This window comes from Podarcis filfolensis (assembly GCF_964270895.1).
Source record: "Podarcis filfolensis genome assembly, chromosome: 13".
Taxonomy (NCBI): domain Eukaryota; kingdom Metazoa; phylum Chordata; class Lepidosauria; order Squamata; family Lacertidae; genus Podarcis; species Podarcis filfolensis.
In genome coordinates, this window is record NC_139615.1 from 50250418 (window position 1) to 50268810 (window position 18393).

Sequence of the window (18393 nt, forward strand, 5' to 3'; positions counted from 1 at the left end):
TCCTTGGTGCAGCGGGGAGGTCGGTACACCAAAAGGAATCCTGTACTGCCCCTATTGCCCAACTTCCAGAACATGCACTCAGAAAACTGGATCTTCCCAGTAGGACGCCTGGTGCAAGCTAGTGACTTCCTAAAAATCACTGCAACCCCCCCTCCCCGCCCACATGACCTGGGTTGCTGTGCGTAAGAGAAACCTGGTGGGCAAGCAGCGGCAAGGACAGGCCCATCTGCTTCCTCCAACCAGGTCTCTGTCACACATGCCAGGTCAAATCCTCCATCCACAATCAGGTCGTGGATGGCAGTGGTTTTATTCATCATTGACCTGGCATTACACAGCAACACCTTCAGGTCATGTAGGTTTCCCCTGTTGATTCCAGTATCCATCCGGTCAAGGCCAGACCCGGAGGCAGGGATAGTCTTCAAACAACGACTAAACCTGCCTCCTCGGTAATGACATGGTCTGGTCTTAGCGTAACTCCGCCTCCTGCCCATGATCACCGAGATCGGATGTCCCAGTGCTTCCCCCCCTGTGGAACTTGCCCCAGCCATCGTGTTGGCTGGGGCCCCACTCCCAGGCAGCCCTGATCCCGCCCCTTAAAAACAAAACGCAAACTATACAGAACCAATAAAACAACAACAAAAAAGAACAGAACAATTATACTAAAATTAATCCCCAACCAAATATCCATCCCACCCACCCCCAACAAAGGAAAAAAGGAAAAAAAGAAATAAAAATTTAAATTGCCACCGACTGCTTGAGGACATTTTAAAGCACATTAACCACCTGGAACAGGGAAGCAATGGCAGAACACTTCCCACCCTTCCCAAAAAGTTTGTTCCAAAAAGGGCCTGGGCCACGCCCCCTGGGCCAGTTGGAAAAGGCCCTGGAAGGGAGCAGGCCCTGCAGTCCTCACCCAGCCGGTTCTTAGTACTGCAAGTGGGAGCTTTGTCAGATAACTAGCTCGGATGTGCTCTGTTTTGATAAGTGGGAACCATGGTGAACTTTTGGTAGAGGCAATCGTGATTAAACCCCTTTCTGCATCGGACCTGAAGAGACAATCTCTTAAGTGCCTCTTATCCATCTTCATGAAGGGAGTGGCACTTAGAAAGTGATACAAGGGCTAGCATGAGTTAGGGGAAAGTTGGTGAAGCTGGAAGAGATATGAATGCATGTCAAATAACTGTTGGGCCACTATAAGAATGCTGTATTTAATGTTGGCTTCTTCTGGTTGTGTTCACTGCTAATATTTTTTCATTATCTGTATTTTGTCCAGGTGGATTCTAAAGTAAAACATGTCATCTATGGTTTAAGCAGTGGTTCTCAAAGGTTGTGGCAGGACAGGGTGGAAAGTGTGATGGAAAGACTCAAGAACAATCAAAGAAATAGAACATTTCAGTGTAGTACGGTATAGTATAGTATCAAAATAATTTTTTTTATTTGCAGAATATGGATTTCAAAATGAGAGCAAGTGATACTGCAAGCTCACACCTCTCGTTTAGTTAGTAGGCATGCTTAAGGTGCATATATAAGAGGCTCGTTTATAATCACATTTTGGGAATGGTTCGTGTTCTTAAGTAGCTGCATTGTTTTTTACTTTCTGGATGCCCCATGATCATGCTATAAAGTAGTTGTGTTCTATGTTGTAAATCAAACACTGCTAGGAGCTGTTTCTTTTTGTTTTCCAATGCATTTCTTATCAATAAAAAAATTGGTGTGGCATGAGCAAATTTTTATTCTGAAAGTGTGGTCCAGAGAAAAAAGAGAACCCCTGGTGTAAAGGGACTTGGGAGAACCCTCCTATAATGGCAGCAGATGCCACATGGGGCAAGGGCCCGGTAGGAATTTTGTCCATCTGGCTGATTGGCTGGGGCCATTTGGTTTTTGCCTACTGCATAGCAAATCGTCACAACTTGTAAGGTTTGCTGTTAGGCATTGGTTTATGGTTTGGTTGGTTGAGGGGCATGGATTGGCTGTGCCTGCCCCTCTAATGCTGCTGCTGCAAGGGATTCCGTTAAAGGAATCAGGGGGTAACTATTGCTTGTCCACTCTGTCAAGGGGGCTCGGGCCATAGCAATGAGCTCCTGGTTGCATTTGGGGAGGGCTGAGGGCAGGTTCCCTGCTCTGACGCTACCCCCAAGTGTATTCCCCTTTTCTGACTTTCGCATCGTGCGGAATGTCAGTCTGTCCCCCATGGTGGGGGCAGATAGTTGCAACCAATGCCTAAGCAAGCACTCACAAATTTTTATTTTAATAAGGTTGAGGCCAAAATTATGCCAAAAATCTTAAACAAAAATTCTGTGTGATGTGTGAGTTATTGGGGTGGCCCTGGGGACCTCGACACGCAACAGATGCCACATGGGGAAGTTAGGACAGTGTAGCAGCTGAGGAGCTGCTTTTTAGCAACCACCTGAGGACAGGCCCTTGGTGAGGGACCCTGGACCATCGCAAGCCTGTGTTGGGAGTGGAGGCTCTAACCTCCATCTCACAATCTTGATGCAGCCTTAGCAACATGGAAGCAATATTTTCCCTTGACTCCCAATCAGTGGCTGAAGTAGGGAAGGCCTATGGGCTGCTGGTTGCCTATATGTTCCTTTGAAACTTTATATAATTCTGAAACTCTTCATATACATGAACATTCTTCAGGGTTCTGTTCCTAGTGAAGGAATCCTTATTTCTTTTGGCTGAGATATATTCAGTGCTAAACACTGGCTTCACCTATGATCACCTGCAAATATTCCAAGAAAATGACAGGGGAAAGTAAGATTTCCTAGAGGGCTGACGTTTCCTTAAAAATAAAAATCTGAATACAATGGTTGCTTCAGGGGGAAACAGGTGAAAGCCTACTCAAGCTGCCATAATGGACACTCCGAAACAGCTTAATTTATTGATAGTCTTAATTGATCTTTTGTTGAGTGCCTCGGCTTGACATCAGCTTCTTTCGCCTAGTGTGAGAGGTTGATAGATCCACATTATGACATTTTCAAATCCTGCTTTATTAGTCACAGAGAAAGCATTATTGGCCAGGAACCTCTTATTTAGATGCACTGTTGACAACAACCATTTTGGGGGGGGGGAGGGTTGGGTCAGGGTCTTTCTTTCTTTTTGCGTGTATTCATTCTGCATTCTTTCCTGGGTGATGCTTTCTGTTTTTGTACCATGAACATTTTTTAAGATGATATGCTTTTGTCATTAACTGAATGCACAGGTTTTGCGGCATAAGTCACTCCAGGTCACATGGCAAAAGATCTATACCTTGTTTCTCCCACTAGCCCTGGCTAAATCCATACATCTCCATTCACAGGGTCAATATTAGGTAGAAGCCCTCTTCAGCATCTGATCACAACTATTCCAGTTTAATATGATTGGCAACTTAAAGGCTTACAGATGGGCTTCGTGCTTTCCACTTATAAGCTAAGTGAAAATAAGACCTGGCAATGGTTTGCAACATATTCTGTTGCATGACTTAAATTCTGTAACAAAGAAAGTGTATTTGGTTGATTTAACATGTGTATTTATTTGAAATATTTATGCCCCACCTTTCCACGTACAGTTCAGGGTGTAGCAGACAGACAATCCTTTATGGCCATTAGTCAGCTGCACACAAAGTACTGGAAGGATATTTTAAAATTAACTGTGATCTGCCGTTTTGCTTATGTGATATGGGTGTCTGATTTAATAACTCCAATTTCTTACTGTTCCATTCTATGGATGCAAATGTTACATCTATTTTTTAACAACAATTCTCAGTTATCTGTTTTGAATTCTTGTTCAATGGATTTTCACGCATCTGTTGGATGGTAGAAATCCCAGAGTCTTTAGGATCGTTTCTCTATTGCCGCAGCTAAATGTAAAAACTCTCAGGAGAGGTCTACAACAATGTTCAATAAAAGAATAGTTTAAAATATCTTTATTGCAGCAATTTTGATTATTTACAGTCTTTAAAAAATTCTGTTCTACTGCCAGATTATTTCACAATTCTTGTTTATGTCCAGAAATGTTTTGTCTTATGTGAATATTGGACAATATAATAGAGGTATACCTATGTTCATGTATGTCACTGCTACAGCAAGGTGGGCTATAAAATAGCCCTGAAACCAAATAAGCCACCCTGTCTTCAGAAGTAAGCAGCAGATAGCATTTATGAAGCACATTTTAGTGGTGGCACTAGCCAACCATTTTTTTAAAAAAGAAAACTGTATTAGTGGGAAATCCACAAGATTCTAGGTACTATCGCCAGTTCTCAAGATTTTTCAGACCTTCATAAAGTGCAGTTACCTGACCCCGAGCATATACTGTATATGGTCACAAAGATTTCTTTCTTCCATCAGTGGGTGGATTGATGAGAAACAACTACATGAGCTCCTGCAATCTGGGGCAGCTGTTCTCCGATAAGCAGAAGCTGCTTCATATGATTAAACAGGGATAGTTTTGTTGTTAGGTTTGTTTTAATTCTTGCTATTTTACTGTGTATGTCATCGAGAGAATATTTAATTAGGTGACAAATAAAATAAACAGGTCACTTAAAAGGCTACACTGAATCCTAGCTATAGTCAGGCAACCCCCATCTCAACCCCATACAGCAAAACATTACTAACAATATGAGGATTTTTTTAAAAAAGGGGATGTTGCCCTTGCAAACAGAATTGAAGTTAACAACTCCAAAGGGAGGGCACCCTTTGGCATCACCCATTCAGAGTCAACAAAAGGGCTTGTATCTTTGATGGTGGTCTGTTGCCATGTCAATATCTCTGTTCTCTATTATTCAAATCTTCCCTACTCTCTATTTTCAAATCTGGGGGCTCATCCACACTTCCGCTTGTCCCGTTGCCTTCCCTCAAGGAAAACCGCTGTTTAGTGCTCAATTGGAGTGAACGACAGTTTGGGTTTCCCCCAGATCCATGTATGCACTGATTTAGCACTAAATAGCAGGTTTTCCCTGGGAAAGGTGCAGGCAAGGGGAAGACCTCTTGGTCATGTGATTTCTTGGCACGGGATGAGCAGAAGTGTGGACGAGCCGTGGATTATCCCACAGAGTTAACAGAGCATGAGCACATGAGTCAGAGTGTCATTGCTGAAACATTATGCCATGTCTCCCTAGCTGAAGACCCTAATGCCATTAATCCACAAACGGGTGCCAAAGACATGATCCTTCAAGATTAACCATGCAGGAGTGTTTGCAGGAAAAGAGGCTTCCAAATACCGTAATCAAGCAAGACTGGTAAGTTCACCCACATGTCTTGGGTGATGAACTTCATCAAAATATTTATGAATGCCCAGCTGCACAATGTCTACCAGATCACCCCTATCCAAATGCCAGCACTTTCAAAGGACTCTGAAAGATTATTTAGGTCAAACATACCTTTGCAGAAGTCATGGTGATTCTTCTTCAGCAAGACTTGTTCTTCTATATGCTTAATATTATTATCTTTAATAATGTTTCCCACCATTGTGGTTCCTTCCAACTCTACAGTTCTATTATTTCCGCTGGAACATACATGTATGTTACTGTCACGACTTGGAACTTCATCTTGGCACACTGTCAGGTAGGCCAGGGGATCAGGACAGTTACACTAAGGGCTCGCCCATACTTCTGCTGATGCCATGGCTAGAAAACACAGGTCTGAGCAGTTTCCCCCTTGCCCTGCTCTTTCCCAAGGCAAATCCTTTGCTTTAGTGATAGATCGTAACCAATGGCAATCCAAGGAAAACCCAAATTGCTGTTTGCTGCGATTGAATGCTAAAGAGCAGTTTTCTCCTGGGCAAAAGCAGTGGGACAGGAGGAAGTGTGGATAAACCCTTAAAGGTAAAGGTAAAGGTACCCCTGCCCATACGGGTCAGTCTTGCCAGACTCTAGGGTTGTGCGCTCATCTCACTCTACAGGCTGGGAGCCAGCGCTGTCCGCAGACACTTCCAGGTCACGTGGCCAGCGTGACAAGCTGCATCTGGTGAGCCAGAGCAGCACACGGAACGCCGTTTACCTTCCCGCTGGTAAGCGGTCCCTATTTATCTACTTGCACCCGGGGGTGCTTTCGAACTGCTAGGTTGGCAGGCGCTGGGACCGAACAACGGGAGCGCACCCCGCCGCGGGATTCGAACCGCCGACCATGTGATCGGCAAGTCCTAGGCGCTGAGGTTTTACCCACAGCGCCACCCACATCCTGGATAAACCCTTACTCGCTTGTAATTTCCCAGATACCCCCTGGAACCCTTTTAAAATATTGGTTTGGTACTGGGTCCCCAAATGGTCTTCTGGTAATAAAGTGTGGCTTTTAAAGGAAGCTTTTGGCCTAAATTAATTGTCATTGCTTACTACTTTTTCAAATTTTCTCCTGTAAATTTTAAGTTTTTATTTTGCAGATATTTTATATTGTCCATAGTTGTTATTGTTTGTAGATTTGCTACCATTAACTTCAGGTTCTCCTGACATAAAGACAGGTTATACTGTAAATGTTTAAATAAATGCAAACATTATCATGGCTCCACCTTCCCCCTGCCCCGCCACAGGGTTTGGGGACATGCTAGTACGAGAGCCCTATCTCTTTTCACAGAACTACTTTTATCAAGGAGACAGCAAATAAATGTTAAGCCATTGTCTGTAGTCTTCGGTACATCTGTAGAAATTTAGTGAGTGTTGTTTTTTTCTGGCATGGTGAAAAGTAATTTGGAAATTTTCACCTGCTACATTCCTATGTGTCAGTAGAATTTAAGTAGAGTTGCAAACTCTTGCAATACTTGGTAAACCTGTGTAAAGTTCTAGAGGACCCATTAAAAGGCACGAGAAACCTATATTGGAGTTAAAGATTTAAGATCGCTGTCCCATTGCTTTTGTTTGTAAGAATTAGCTTCATTTTTGACTCAACATTTTAAAAACAAATTTGGCTTTGTTGGACTTTCTCTTCCTTTCCCAGCTCCCATACTTTTGTTGTTGTTTGGAAGCTATTTTCTACAAAGGAGCCTTGTACGGTTTAATGTTGTTTCTTCTGTAATGCTGTTTAATGTAGCAACACAAACCCTGGCAAGTGACCTGAATTTCGCAGATCAAACTGCAATCGCGTAGGAGACTCGGGGACCTGCAAACAAGAATGTTTTGCCTCACTCCTGCTGTTCTGTTCCCTGCCCATAATCCTAGTGCTCCCCCATCTGACCTTTCAGGCAATTTCTACAACTGATTCTTAGGAGCTCTCTAGGTGCGCTGCATGCCTACAAGTCCGGTGAGGATATTGCATGTGCACCATCTGATTAATATGTGGAGAATCTGAATCAGGCCTGCACAGCTCTGATGACCCACCAAACTGAAAGCAGCCTCCCAAATATCTGATAACCTCCCTGTTCTTGCAGAGAAAGGTGCTGATGAAGGATTTAGGCCCAAAGTCATTCAAGGCTTTGTAAGTCATTTATAAAAACTTTTATTCAGACCAGAAACTCAATGCAGATATTTAAGAATCAATGTGACGTGATTTTGGCTGGTGGCTCCACTCAAAAGTTGGACCACTGCATTTTATGCCGGCAGCAATTCCCAAGTTGTCTTCAAGGGCAACGTTACAGTAATGGGAGGGTATCAGAGCATGGATTCCTGTGGCCAAGCTATCCCTGGTGAGAAATGTTGTAGCTGGAGACCTTTGCATCTCCACCAACAAGATGGTATCAAAGAGCACCCTAGACTATGTACCTGCACCTTCTGGGAAAGTGCAGCATATCAAAATCAGGCTGCTCCCCTAGTTCCTAGGCCCAGGAGACATCAAGCAAGAGCACACCACATCTTGTAAAGATTCAATTTTAATTTATTCACCTTCATCCAACTCAGTGGCCAGATACCAAGTTATCAGTTTCCTCCAAGCATGCCTGAAGATGAACTGCCACTGCCTTCTCAAGCACCTTGATGAAAAAAGGATGAGAGTTGCTTAATGCTTCTGGGTCCATGGAGGTCTTCTTAAGGAGAAGGTGCCCCACCACATCCTTCAAGGCCGTTGGTCCCCCCCCCGTTCACTAAGGAAGCAGCAATCACTCTCTGGACCCACAATCTGCTATGGCTAACTCTAAGAAACCAAGGTGCGCAAGTGCCAAAGGGGCAGATGGTCAGCCACACATATTCCAGCAGCTTGTCCATATCCTCAAGATATAATTGTTGTTCTTAATAATAATTTGTCCCAGTTACTCAGTGTTTTGCATGAGATGAATTTCCCACCTGGATGCAATATCCCAACAGGAAATTGTTTTTCAACACCCCCTCCCTTAATAGTTATGAATAAACACATGTGCATTCATCTCACATTTTTACCATGTAAAAATTAATCCTGTGTGACGTAGCTTTTATTGGGGCTATTTCACACATTTTCTGTGCCCTTTGCCTTCAAACCATGTTTTCTGATGTTAACAGACTGCATTTACTGGTGATTCAATCTCTTCCTCTACATATCTTTCTACGTAACTAAACTTGGTTCCTTGGGATTTACCTATCCATCATTGCCTTCCTTCCCTTAGGCAGGATCAGCGTTGCCAGCAGGTAAATATCTGGAACAGAGAAATTTGGATTCCTTCAGAGACCTTGCAGAGTAGAAAGCTTCATTGCTTTCTATTCTGACCTTGGAAGCCACAGTTTGGCAAACAAAATACTGAAGTCTAAGATTATCCTTTTAATGTTTGCTAGTAAGGGCCTGAAAAGAACCTATGGTCCTTATATTCCATGGGGTTTATCACAGATTTCACCGAGAACAGATTTATTACAGATTTCACTGTGAGGTACTTTGCATGGATGGCTCATCTGAATAAGCAACTGTCTTTCCCTTTTGTGGTGCCGTTTCCTTATGTGAATGTGACTTCAGATAAATTGGTGAGCTCAAGTCAACTGGAGGACAAGCAAATTCCTTTCAACAGTTCTTAGGGCTCATCCATACTTGCCTTTTGCCCCACTCTTTCCAGGCATAGGTTCGTGCTTAAAAACACTATGTCCGAGCAGCTGGTTTTTGCTTCTTTAGCACTCAATCAGAGCCAACATCAATTCAGGTTTTCTGTGGACTGTCATTTGCTCCGATTAAGCTTTAAAGAGCCAGTTTTCACAGGGAAAGCTCTGGAGCGAAAAAAGGGCGTTTAGTACACAGCTTTAAAGGGCAGACTCTGACACAGTAAAACTAGTAAGGTACAAACCTGTGTGAAAACTTTCCTGTAGGAGTTTTAGAACATAAATGATATTCTTTGTATGCTATACTTTACAGTTGGGGATTAGGAGCTTCTTGAGGTAAATGAAGTTCAGAACTAGAAACGAAGGGAAAGAGTAGAGCATGGGATTAGGATTCACCATCCGAAAGACTGGTTTAGCTTAGGTATTTACAGGAGGCGGGTTTTTCAGTGCTGTCCTTGCAGCATGTAGTCCTGAAAGGAAGTCTAGCTTCTTCTTACCTCCAGCTGAAAACTGCTACCAAAAGAGTAGCTTGCTGCATTTTTTATGACCTCCCCTGTGAAACTGATGCAGTGAAATGATCTGATTTAGGATAATGGACAGGGGTCAAACCAGTTTGGGTCCACACAGAGAAAAACTTGAGACTCCAGTTTGGGTGCATTGAGAGCTGAGCCCCCCCCCCGAACATTTGAGATGTGGCTAAACAAAAGCATTTATTCAAGTTAATAAACAACTGCAATAAGAAAATAGTAAAATGGATAAAAGCACAACAGCAATTCAGGTTCAAGAACTTCCCACCTCCTCCCAGTGTCTAGAGGAGCCGATGGAAGTCTATGTCCTTCCGCTTTACTCATGCTTAACCTAAGAATCAAACTTGTTAGTTGGTTCTGCAAAATAAAATAGAATAAATTTGGTGACTGAAAGCAACAAACAGGCATGGGGGTCAATTCTAAGGAAGTTTCCTCCATCAATATAGTAAGATTCCAATGTTTCATAAGGCAACACAGGCAGAGGACAATATGAGGCAACTCTCCTGGTCCCAGGAACTCCATCTTTCCCATCTAGATTTGGGCCTGAAAGACCCAGGAGATGTGTGGGTGCATAGATGGTAAGTTGTAAGCAAACACAGTTTGTGACATTGCACAACATAATTTCTGATCATGGCACAGGGCATGTCTGTTAAGGCATCAATCTTGGCTTCCAGTCCCCTGGCTTTGTAGAGCTTGAAGAAGTCCGGTCTTAAATTGACAGATTTTTTAAAAAGCAATGAATGTGTTGACCACAGCAAATTATGGCAAGTTCTTAAAGAAATGGGAGTGCCTGATTACCTCATCTGTCTCCTGGGAAATCTCTATGTGGGACAAGAAGCTACAGTTAGAAATGGACATGGAACAACTGATTGGTTCAAAATTGGGAAAGGAGTACGACAAGGCTGTATATTGTCTCCCTGCTTATTTAACTTATATGCAGAATTCATCATGCGAAAGGCTGGACTGGATGAATCCCAAACGGGAATTAAGATTGCCGGAAGAAATATCAACAACCTCAGATATGCAGATGACACAACCTTGATGGCAGAAAGTGAGAAGGAATTAAAGAACATTTTAATGGAGTTGAAAGAGGAGAGCGCAAAATATGGTCTGAAGCTCAACATCAAAAAAACTAAGATCATGGCCACTGGTCCCATCACCTCCTGGCAAATAGAAGGGGAAGAAATGGAGGCAGTAAGAGATTTTACTTTCTTGGGTTCCATGATCACTGCAGATGGGAACAGCAGTCACGAAATTAAAAGACGCCTGCTTCTTGGGAGAAAAGCAATGACAAACCTAGACAGCATCTTAAAAAGCAGAGGCATCACCTTGCCAACAAAGGTCCGTATAGTTAAAGCTATGGTTTTCCCAGCAGTGATGTATGGAAGTGAGAGCTGGACCATAAAGAAGGCTGATTGCCAAAGAATGGATGCTTTTGAATTATGGTGCTGGAGGAGACTCTTGAGAGTCCCATGGACTGCAAGAAGATCAAACCTCTCCATTCTTAAGGAAATCAGCCCTGAGTGCTCACTGGAAGGACAGATCCTGAAGCTGAGGCTCCAATACTTTGGCTACCTCATGAGAAGTGAAGACTCCCTGGTAACGACCCTGATGTTGGGAAAGATGGAGGGCACAAGAAGAAGGGGACGACAGAGGACGAGATTGTTGGACAGTGTTCTCGAAGCTACCAGCATGAGTTTCACCAAACTGCAGGAGGCAGTGGAAGACAGAAGTGCCTGGTGTGCTCTGGTCCATGGGATCACGAATCGGACACGACTAAACAACAACAACATATTCCAGGCTGATGGAAAAGGTGAATTTAATGTTGACACAGATGGCCTAGAACACCATACAATAGGAAAAGTTCTGCCCGGCATCAATGAAGCCTGGTGGACATAGTCCAATGGCCAGACTCGCCAAACATCTGGCTTTCGGAAGATGCATTCTATGCAAAATATTGCTGTGTAAATATTGCCTTCCAGACATCTCCTTATATAGGCCCTCATAATTTTTAAACATCAGATTGCTAAAGAAATTGTTTTGACTACCAGCCACCATGACTGCATTAATACTATGCATTTAGTGGACGTAAATTTTGTCATAATCTTTTATGCGAACGCTAAGATTTATGAGGCTGGACAGACCATTAAGTCATTTTTTTCTCCTTTAATAATGTCTCTGATTCAGTGAACTCAGATTTATGCTTTACACTATAGTGTGCTAACAGCTATTTTTTGGCTGGGAACTCAGCAGTAAATTTGAATTTAATAAAGTGACAATAGATCTCAGCATGAAAGAGATTAGGGCGCCAATTTCTTTTCTTCCTTCTTACTAAACAGAGCAGGAACGGCATGTAATCCATGCACTAAATTTAGCATTAAAAAGATATTTGCCACAATGCATTGGTAACTACACACACAAAAGGGGTTAGCATTTAATGCAGCGCCACTGCAGGACACAGGAGGTGGTGGACAGGGCGGGTCAGGGCACCCTCAGCTGTAATGGCCGTGGTTCTTCATAATCAGCACTGGGAAGCTATACTATCCTGTGCTTTTGTCTCAAAATGTCTATCCAATGTATCACATTGCAATCCTGTCCTTCCGCCAATGAGCTCAGAAAACAGCAATCCTTTTATTGTCACAACAAACCTGCAAGGCTAGATACAGGTATGACTATACTTATGCTATTCAATCCTGGAGGTGCTTTTTTCTCTTTTGCTTTGCGTGCCTATTTGCATAGCCTAATTTGGGGTTCTGTCATACTAAGCGGTGACGAAATTTGAAAAATGTCATATATAGGTACTCTTGGAGATTTGGAGAGTGCATATTCTCATCTTTTGCACTTTATCTAGAAAGTTAGGAAATTCTACTACCATTCTTAATGGCATTCCAGAAACACCTTATCACACACTATCACGGGTTGTATTAATTAGCCCCACCTTGTATTCTAAAGAAGTTTACTGATCTGTAAACTGAGCCCCATGATGCAGCTCTTGCTATGTCCTCGGTGGGACAATTTTGCCCACACCTGTGACACACTGCAGTTCTACAGCAGGTATGAAAAATGTGGGCAGGTAATGGAACATAGCAAAGAGAAAAAAAGCAAGATTGCAGTTTTCTCTACCCAGAAAAAAATAATTAGTTTATTTGCTTAATCCTAGGGATTGACTTTTGTTGTTTCTAAAAGCACAAAGTACCATTCTTAGAATTATCACACATTTTATTTTACATTTTATTGGTTAAGACTAGTATGACATCTGCTGTTACACTTCAGGTTTGCTTTGCAATTCTTATATCTATTTGGATGCTATGGTGCACTCAAAACACATTTTACAAACTTCATGACCTTTACTGAAAGAAATGCAGTGGTAGAAGCACAATTTTCATTCAAGTGAGTAAAAAGTTATTGGAGATAGATAATACACCGAATCTACAAGTATTTGCTCCAAAGGTCTTGATTATTAAGAGCGACTATACACAGCTGTCTTCCTCCTCTGTGTTGCTATCCGTGTCTTAAAGGTAAAGGGACCCCTGACCATTAGGTCCAGTCGTGACCGACTCTGGGTTTGCGGCGCTCATCTCGCTTTATTGGCCGAGGGAGCCGGCGTACAGCTTCCGGGTCATGTGGCCAGCATGACTAAGCCGCTTCTGGCGAACCAGAGCAGAGCACGGAAAACCATTTACCTTCCTGCCGGAGTGGTACCTATTTATCTACTTGCACTTTGACATGCTTTCGAACTGCTAGGTTGGCAGGAGCAGGGACCGAGCAACGGGAACTCACCCCGTCGCGAGGATTCGAACCGCTGACCTTCTGATTGGCAAGTCCTAGGCTCTGTGGTTTAACCCACAGCGCCACCCGCGTCCCATTCCATGTCTTACATCCTCCAATTAAAAAACTTGTGATGGAGGCCAGCCATATTCACAATTAGGTTTGTCTATTTGACATACCAGTTGATTGTGTTTGCTGTACAATGTATTCTGCCCGTAAAGCCTGAACTATCCTTTGTTGTGGTAAAAAATGATTAATGAGAGTAGATAGTTTTGAACCACTGGAAAATGTGGTCACAGAATTTATGATGTCTAATTGAACCTAAGACTGGATGTTGCAAGAACAGGTTAGAAGTGCACTTCAGTAAAATAAAATAGGAAACAACCTGATCTTCTAGTCTGTCTCTGCAGTGACCATTGGCCAGAACCCAGAACTTTCCACATGGAAACATTTTGTTGTGGGTCCCACTTGTGACACCTGCACACACACCCCAATGTTGCAGTGTGGAGTTTCCTGTTCAGGGTTCCAGCCAGCCAGCAAAGCTCTCTTGGTCATTTTAAGAAAGGTTTGGGTTTACTGCCCTTGGGTTTTTATTGTTGTTTCACAGACCTTGGGTTCTCCCAAACGTGCTGATACCTCCCTCTTGTACATGGATGACATCATTTTGACTATATAATGACTGACATTCAGAGACTGATTTCACTATAGTATTTTTGATGTTAAAATCAGATGCAGGAACAGGAGTATTTCCTTTGTGTGTTGATACATGGATAATGGTAGAGTAAAAGGAAACAGATGGAAGAGAGGGAACTTGATTCCTCTTCATTTTGTTGCTGGCCAGGGGGTGCCAAGCAAACAAAGCTGAATCAAATCTCCATTAATGACTGCACCAAATGTTGCCATTTGTAATGCACAATTTAAAATTTGCAAAGCATTGTTGGTGAATTGGATAAAGAGTTTTTGTAATGGTGGGAATTCTAATGATTATCACATTCAACTCTATCCTTAGTTTCCCCATTAGAACAGTCAACCTGATCTCTACCTTTGAGAAGACAGGCCACCCCACCAGGTCCAGGGCTGCCAGTCACCACTGAGTGTAAACAAATGTAAAGTGATGCATGTCAGGGCAAGAAAATCCTTGATTTTACATATGTGCTCATAGAGTCTGGACTGGCGGTAGCTGACCAGGAACAAGGCCTTGGGACAGTAGTGGACAGCTCAGTGAAGATGTCAACTCAGTGTGAAAAAGGTAAATTACATGCTAGCAATCATTAGGAAAACAACTGAAAATAAAACTGCTGATATCATAATTCCACTATAAGACAGTGTCCATCAAAACACTCACTAAATGACACGACTGAAATTTTTTAGAAGCTGGTGGTGGCACCTTTGCTAAGATACTTCCCTCAATAGGGGGAAAAGATGAGCAATTGGGAAATGTTTCACCATCTTTCAACCTGGGATCACTCAGTGAAGTTTACTGGCAGATTTGGAGCAGGCAGGATAAAACATTTCTTCACACAATGCACAATTATTGAATTAAATTGTCATAAAACATGGTGATAGATAGATAGCTTTTATTTTAGAAATGGACAAATTCATGAAAGACAGGTCTATCATCAGCTATTAGTGATGAAAGCTCAACAGAAGCTCCATGTTCAATGGCAGTATTCCTCATCAGGATTAGATGCTGGGCCAGGGTCCCTTTCAACTCTACAACTCTAGGATCTGTGATCTAGGATCACTCCATGCCTTGCTTGTGAGCCTCCTGAGTGGGGGTGGGAAACAAAATGCTGGGCTGCGTGGACTTTGGATAGCTCCATTACAGCAAATATTATATTCTGATTCTCTGTAACATGCAAGCAAAGTGGTACCTCAGGTTACATACACTTCAGGTTACATACCCTTCAGGTTACAGACTCCACTAACCCAGAAATAGTGCTTCAGGTTAAGAAGTTTGCTTCAGGATGAGAACAGAAATCGTGCTCCAGCGGCACGGTGGCAGCGGGAGGCCCCATTAACCAAAGTGGTGCTTCAGGTTAAGAACAGTTTCAGCTTAAGAACAGACCTCCAGAATGAATTAAGTACATAACCCGAGGTACCACTGTACTCATAAAAAGAACACAATATTGGCTTTAGAATGTGTTTCGGACTTAACAGTGTGAAACTCCCTCAGGCACGGACGTGAGGCAATGTCTCCAGCATTCAACATACTGTGGCTAATAGTTAGCCTTCCTCCTGCTCTGTGAAGACAAGGGTCTCCCTGCTGGTTGGCAGACCTTCTGTGCTCTGAAGCAATCTGGTACAACAAGCTGCACATTGTCCTACTGCTTTGTTTGTATCCCTCCTGCCCTCCTAAAAATGCTGAATTAAATGCATCTGAAAACAACAATATAGTCAAGAGAACAATATAGTCAACTGTTGCTGACTTGCGATAAGTAATTCTCCTTTGGGCAACAGGATAGATAATGGAATGGAGAACGGAAACACACTACTGGTAATTGCTTCGTGAGAGATGCACTGGAAACAATAAACCTAATTATATACCATGTAAGGATCCAAATTCGCGGTTACCACTTGGTAAAGACACATCAGGGTCAGCACAGAGACTTCACTGAAAGCATCCGCCCAATGGCAGACAGAAATTTTAAAAGGTGATAAAACTGCTAGAGGAATTATTATGATGATAACAGTTTACTAAGCTTCCAGGAAATAAACTCAGATGGACATTCTTGGGATTCTACTATACCCTGAAAATTCAGGCAAGTTCAGTGCCCAACTTTGCATCTTTCTTTGTAAGCCCGTGGTGATTTTACTATTGACAGCTTTTGTGTTTGTTGAGATGTATCCCCTGTGGGATTGCTCCCCCGCCCTTGAACATCACATTTCTCTCCCTGCTCTGCCGTTTCCCTCACAAACCTGTAAACACAAGACTAAGCCCTTAACTGTGTGCCTAAATAATGTTGAGTTGAAACGGCAATGAGGCTAATTCCATGCACCCAAAGGAGATTTGGACTTGTATTCCTCAAACAGCCTCCCTTCCCAGAGATATTATTTCATGTTTCAATAGGAAGACTGAGATCTTAGTAGAGAGGGCAAAATTCTCAGCGAGGTTTAACCACCCATTCTTCGTTATATTGAAGATGAATTGACAATACTAATAGTAATGTGATTATCATCATCTGTATTTTAAGACAGCAAGCTGATTTCTGTTTGTATTCTAAAGGGCTAATTTTATTTTTGATATCATTGTTTGCACAAGAGCAATTTTGAGCAATGCTGATACACACACACATTGTTAACATACCTTCAGCATCAACCAATGGTGATAAGCATGCTGCATTTTTTCTTTCGGTTGATTGAAACAAAATTGTGCTAAACTGTGTTGGGGGGGGCAATTGGAAGTAGGGGGTGTGACCACAGAGAGCAGCCACTAAAACGTCACTACATACATTTTTTAAAAAGCTCACTCAAAATGTGAACTCACAATGCACTTCACTCAGGTAATGCATGATTTTATGCTGGCTTCCCTCCCTTCCTTAACTGGATTATCTGCAGACCAGGGAAATCTGAATCAATTGGAAGGAAGTGCAGGCTGCCACTTGGTTAAGGAGAATGTTGTGTGGTCACTGACAAAAGAATCGAGCCACACTCTGGGCACAGTGGAAACAGTGAGGTGCCTAGAAATAATAATAATGATTTCAGACCCTCCAAGTGTCCCTGTTTTCCAGAGACGTCCCTGATTTAGAGAAGCTGTCCAGGTTTCTGATTTGATGCCAGAATGTCCCACTTTTCCTTAGGATGTCCCTATTTTCATTGGAAAAATGTTGGAGGGTATGGAGTTATCTGACCCCCCCCCAAGCTGTCTGAAGGCAATCCTGTGTAGTGAAGGTTTTTTTAAAAAAAATTAATGTTTTATTATGCTTTTATACATGTTGGAAGCTGCCCAGAGTGGCTGGGGCAACCCAGTAAGATGTGTGGGGTATAAATAGTAAAATTACCACTGTGGAATGGGATGTCCCTATTTTCATCGGAGAAATGTTGGAGGGTATGTAATTTTGTTATTTATACCCCACCCATCTGAATGGGTTGCCCCAGCCACTCTGGGCGGCTTCCAGCATAAACAAAAACAGTATGTTCCAACAAATATTCACAACTGATTTGAAAAGTAGGGAGTGAATTCAACCCCCCCTTTTGCCATTTTTACTTATTAGTTGCAATAGAAGTTTCTTTCTTTCTTTCTTTCTTTCTTTCTTTCTTTCTTTCTTTCTTTCTTTCTTTCTTTCCTTCCTTCCTTCCTTCCTTCCTTCCTTCCTTCCTTCCTTCCTTCCTTCCTTCTTGAAAATTATGACTGACGCTGAACTAGAGAATCTCAGAAGAAAGTAGAAGTTGTGTCAGACATCATAAACAATTCAATCTATATTCTGTCAGGTGAGCAATACATGGCAGAGCCATACAACAGAGGAAGATATATCTCTTAATCAAACACAAACCTCGTTTATCGCCACTTGAACTTGAATTAATAAGAGCTGCGCCTTCTCTTCTGCCCAGGGTGCCAGAGGGCCTTGGTTCCTCGGGTGAAACAGGGAAGCTTCCAGAACTAGCAGTTGCATTACAATGGGCTTAATGTGGATCCCGAGCATCCTCTAGCACCATCTACCAGTCTTCCTAAGTAATTCACAAAATGCACCGTTTCTGCTTCTGCGATATTGCGGGTCTTTTAAGGGAGGAAAAACTCTTCTCAAAAATCTGTTAGACTTTACACGATATCTATCAGCATATCCTGAAGAAATATTTCCAACAGTGAAGTAGGTTAATGCAGCAATTTACATGTTTATGTACTAATTCTGATCCCAGAATTTGCATAAATATAATTTAACAGCAGTTACCATAACTGTAGACATATTAATGGGGTGCCAAACTAAAACATATGATTTTTTAAAAAACCTCATATTGCCAATTTGCCCTCATGAAAAACGGGGGGCAAAATCTGAGGTAAACACAGTTTGGGTTCTATCGCTCAGCTTGCAAGCGATCCGTAGCCATTGGCAGAGTTGCTATGTGATGCCAGGAAAACACAGAGACCAAAGCTGCCTTTGATGATGATGATGATGATGATATTTATACCCAACATTCTTCCAAAGAACTCCAGGTGGCATTCATGTCCCATCCCCCCCCCCCATCCATTCTATCTTGACA

The 18393-nt window shown here is 42.5% G+C and overlaps 1 long non-coding RNA gene across 1 annotated transcript; it reads right to left on the bottom strand.

The window, feature by feature from the left end:
* Nucleotides 1-7441: 7441 nt before the first annotated feature.
* On the bottom strand, nucleotides 7442-18077 carry LOC310748207. Its single transcript, XR_014541199.1, has 3 exons — nucleotides 17688-18077; nucleotides 9695-9783; nucleotides 7442-8511 (listed from the first exon to the last, which is right to left on the bottom strand). It is a non-coding gene; the product is annotated as an uncharacterized lncRNA (long non-coding RNA).
* Between the last annotated feature and the right edge of the window lie 316 nt (nucleotides 18078-18393).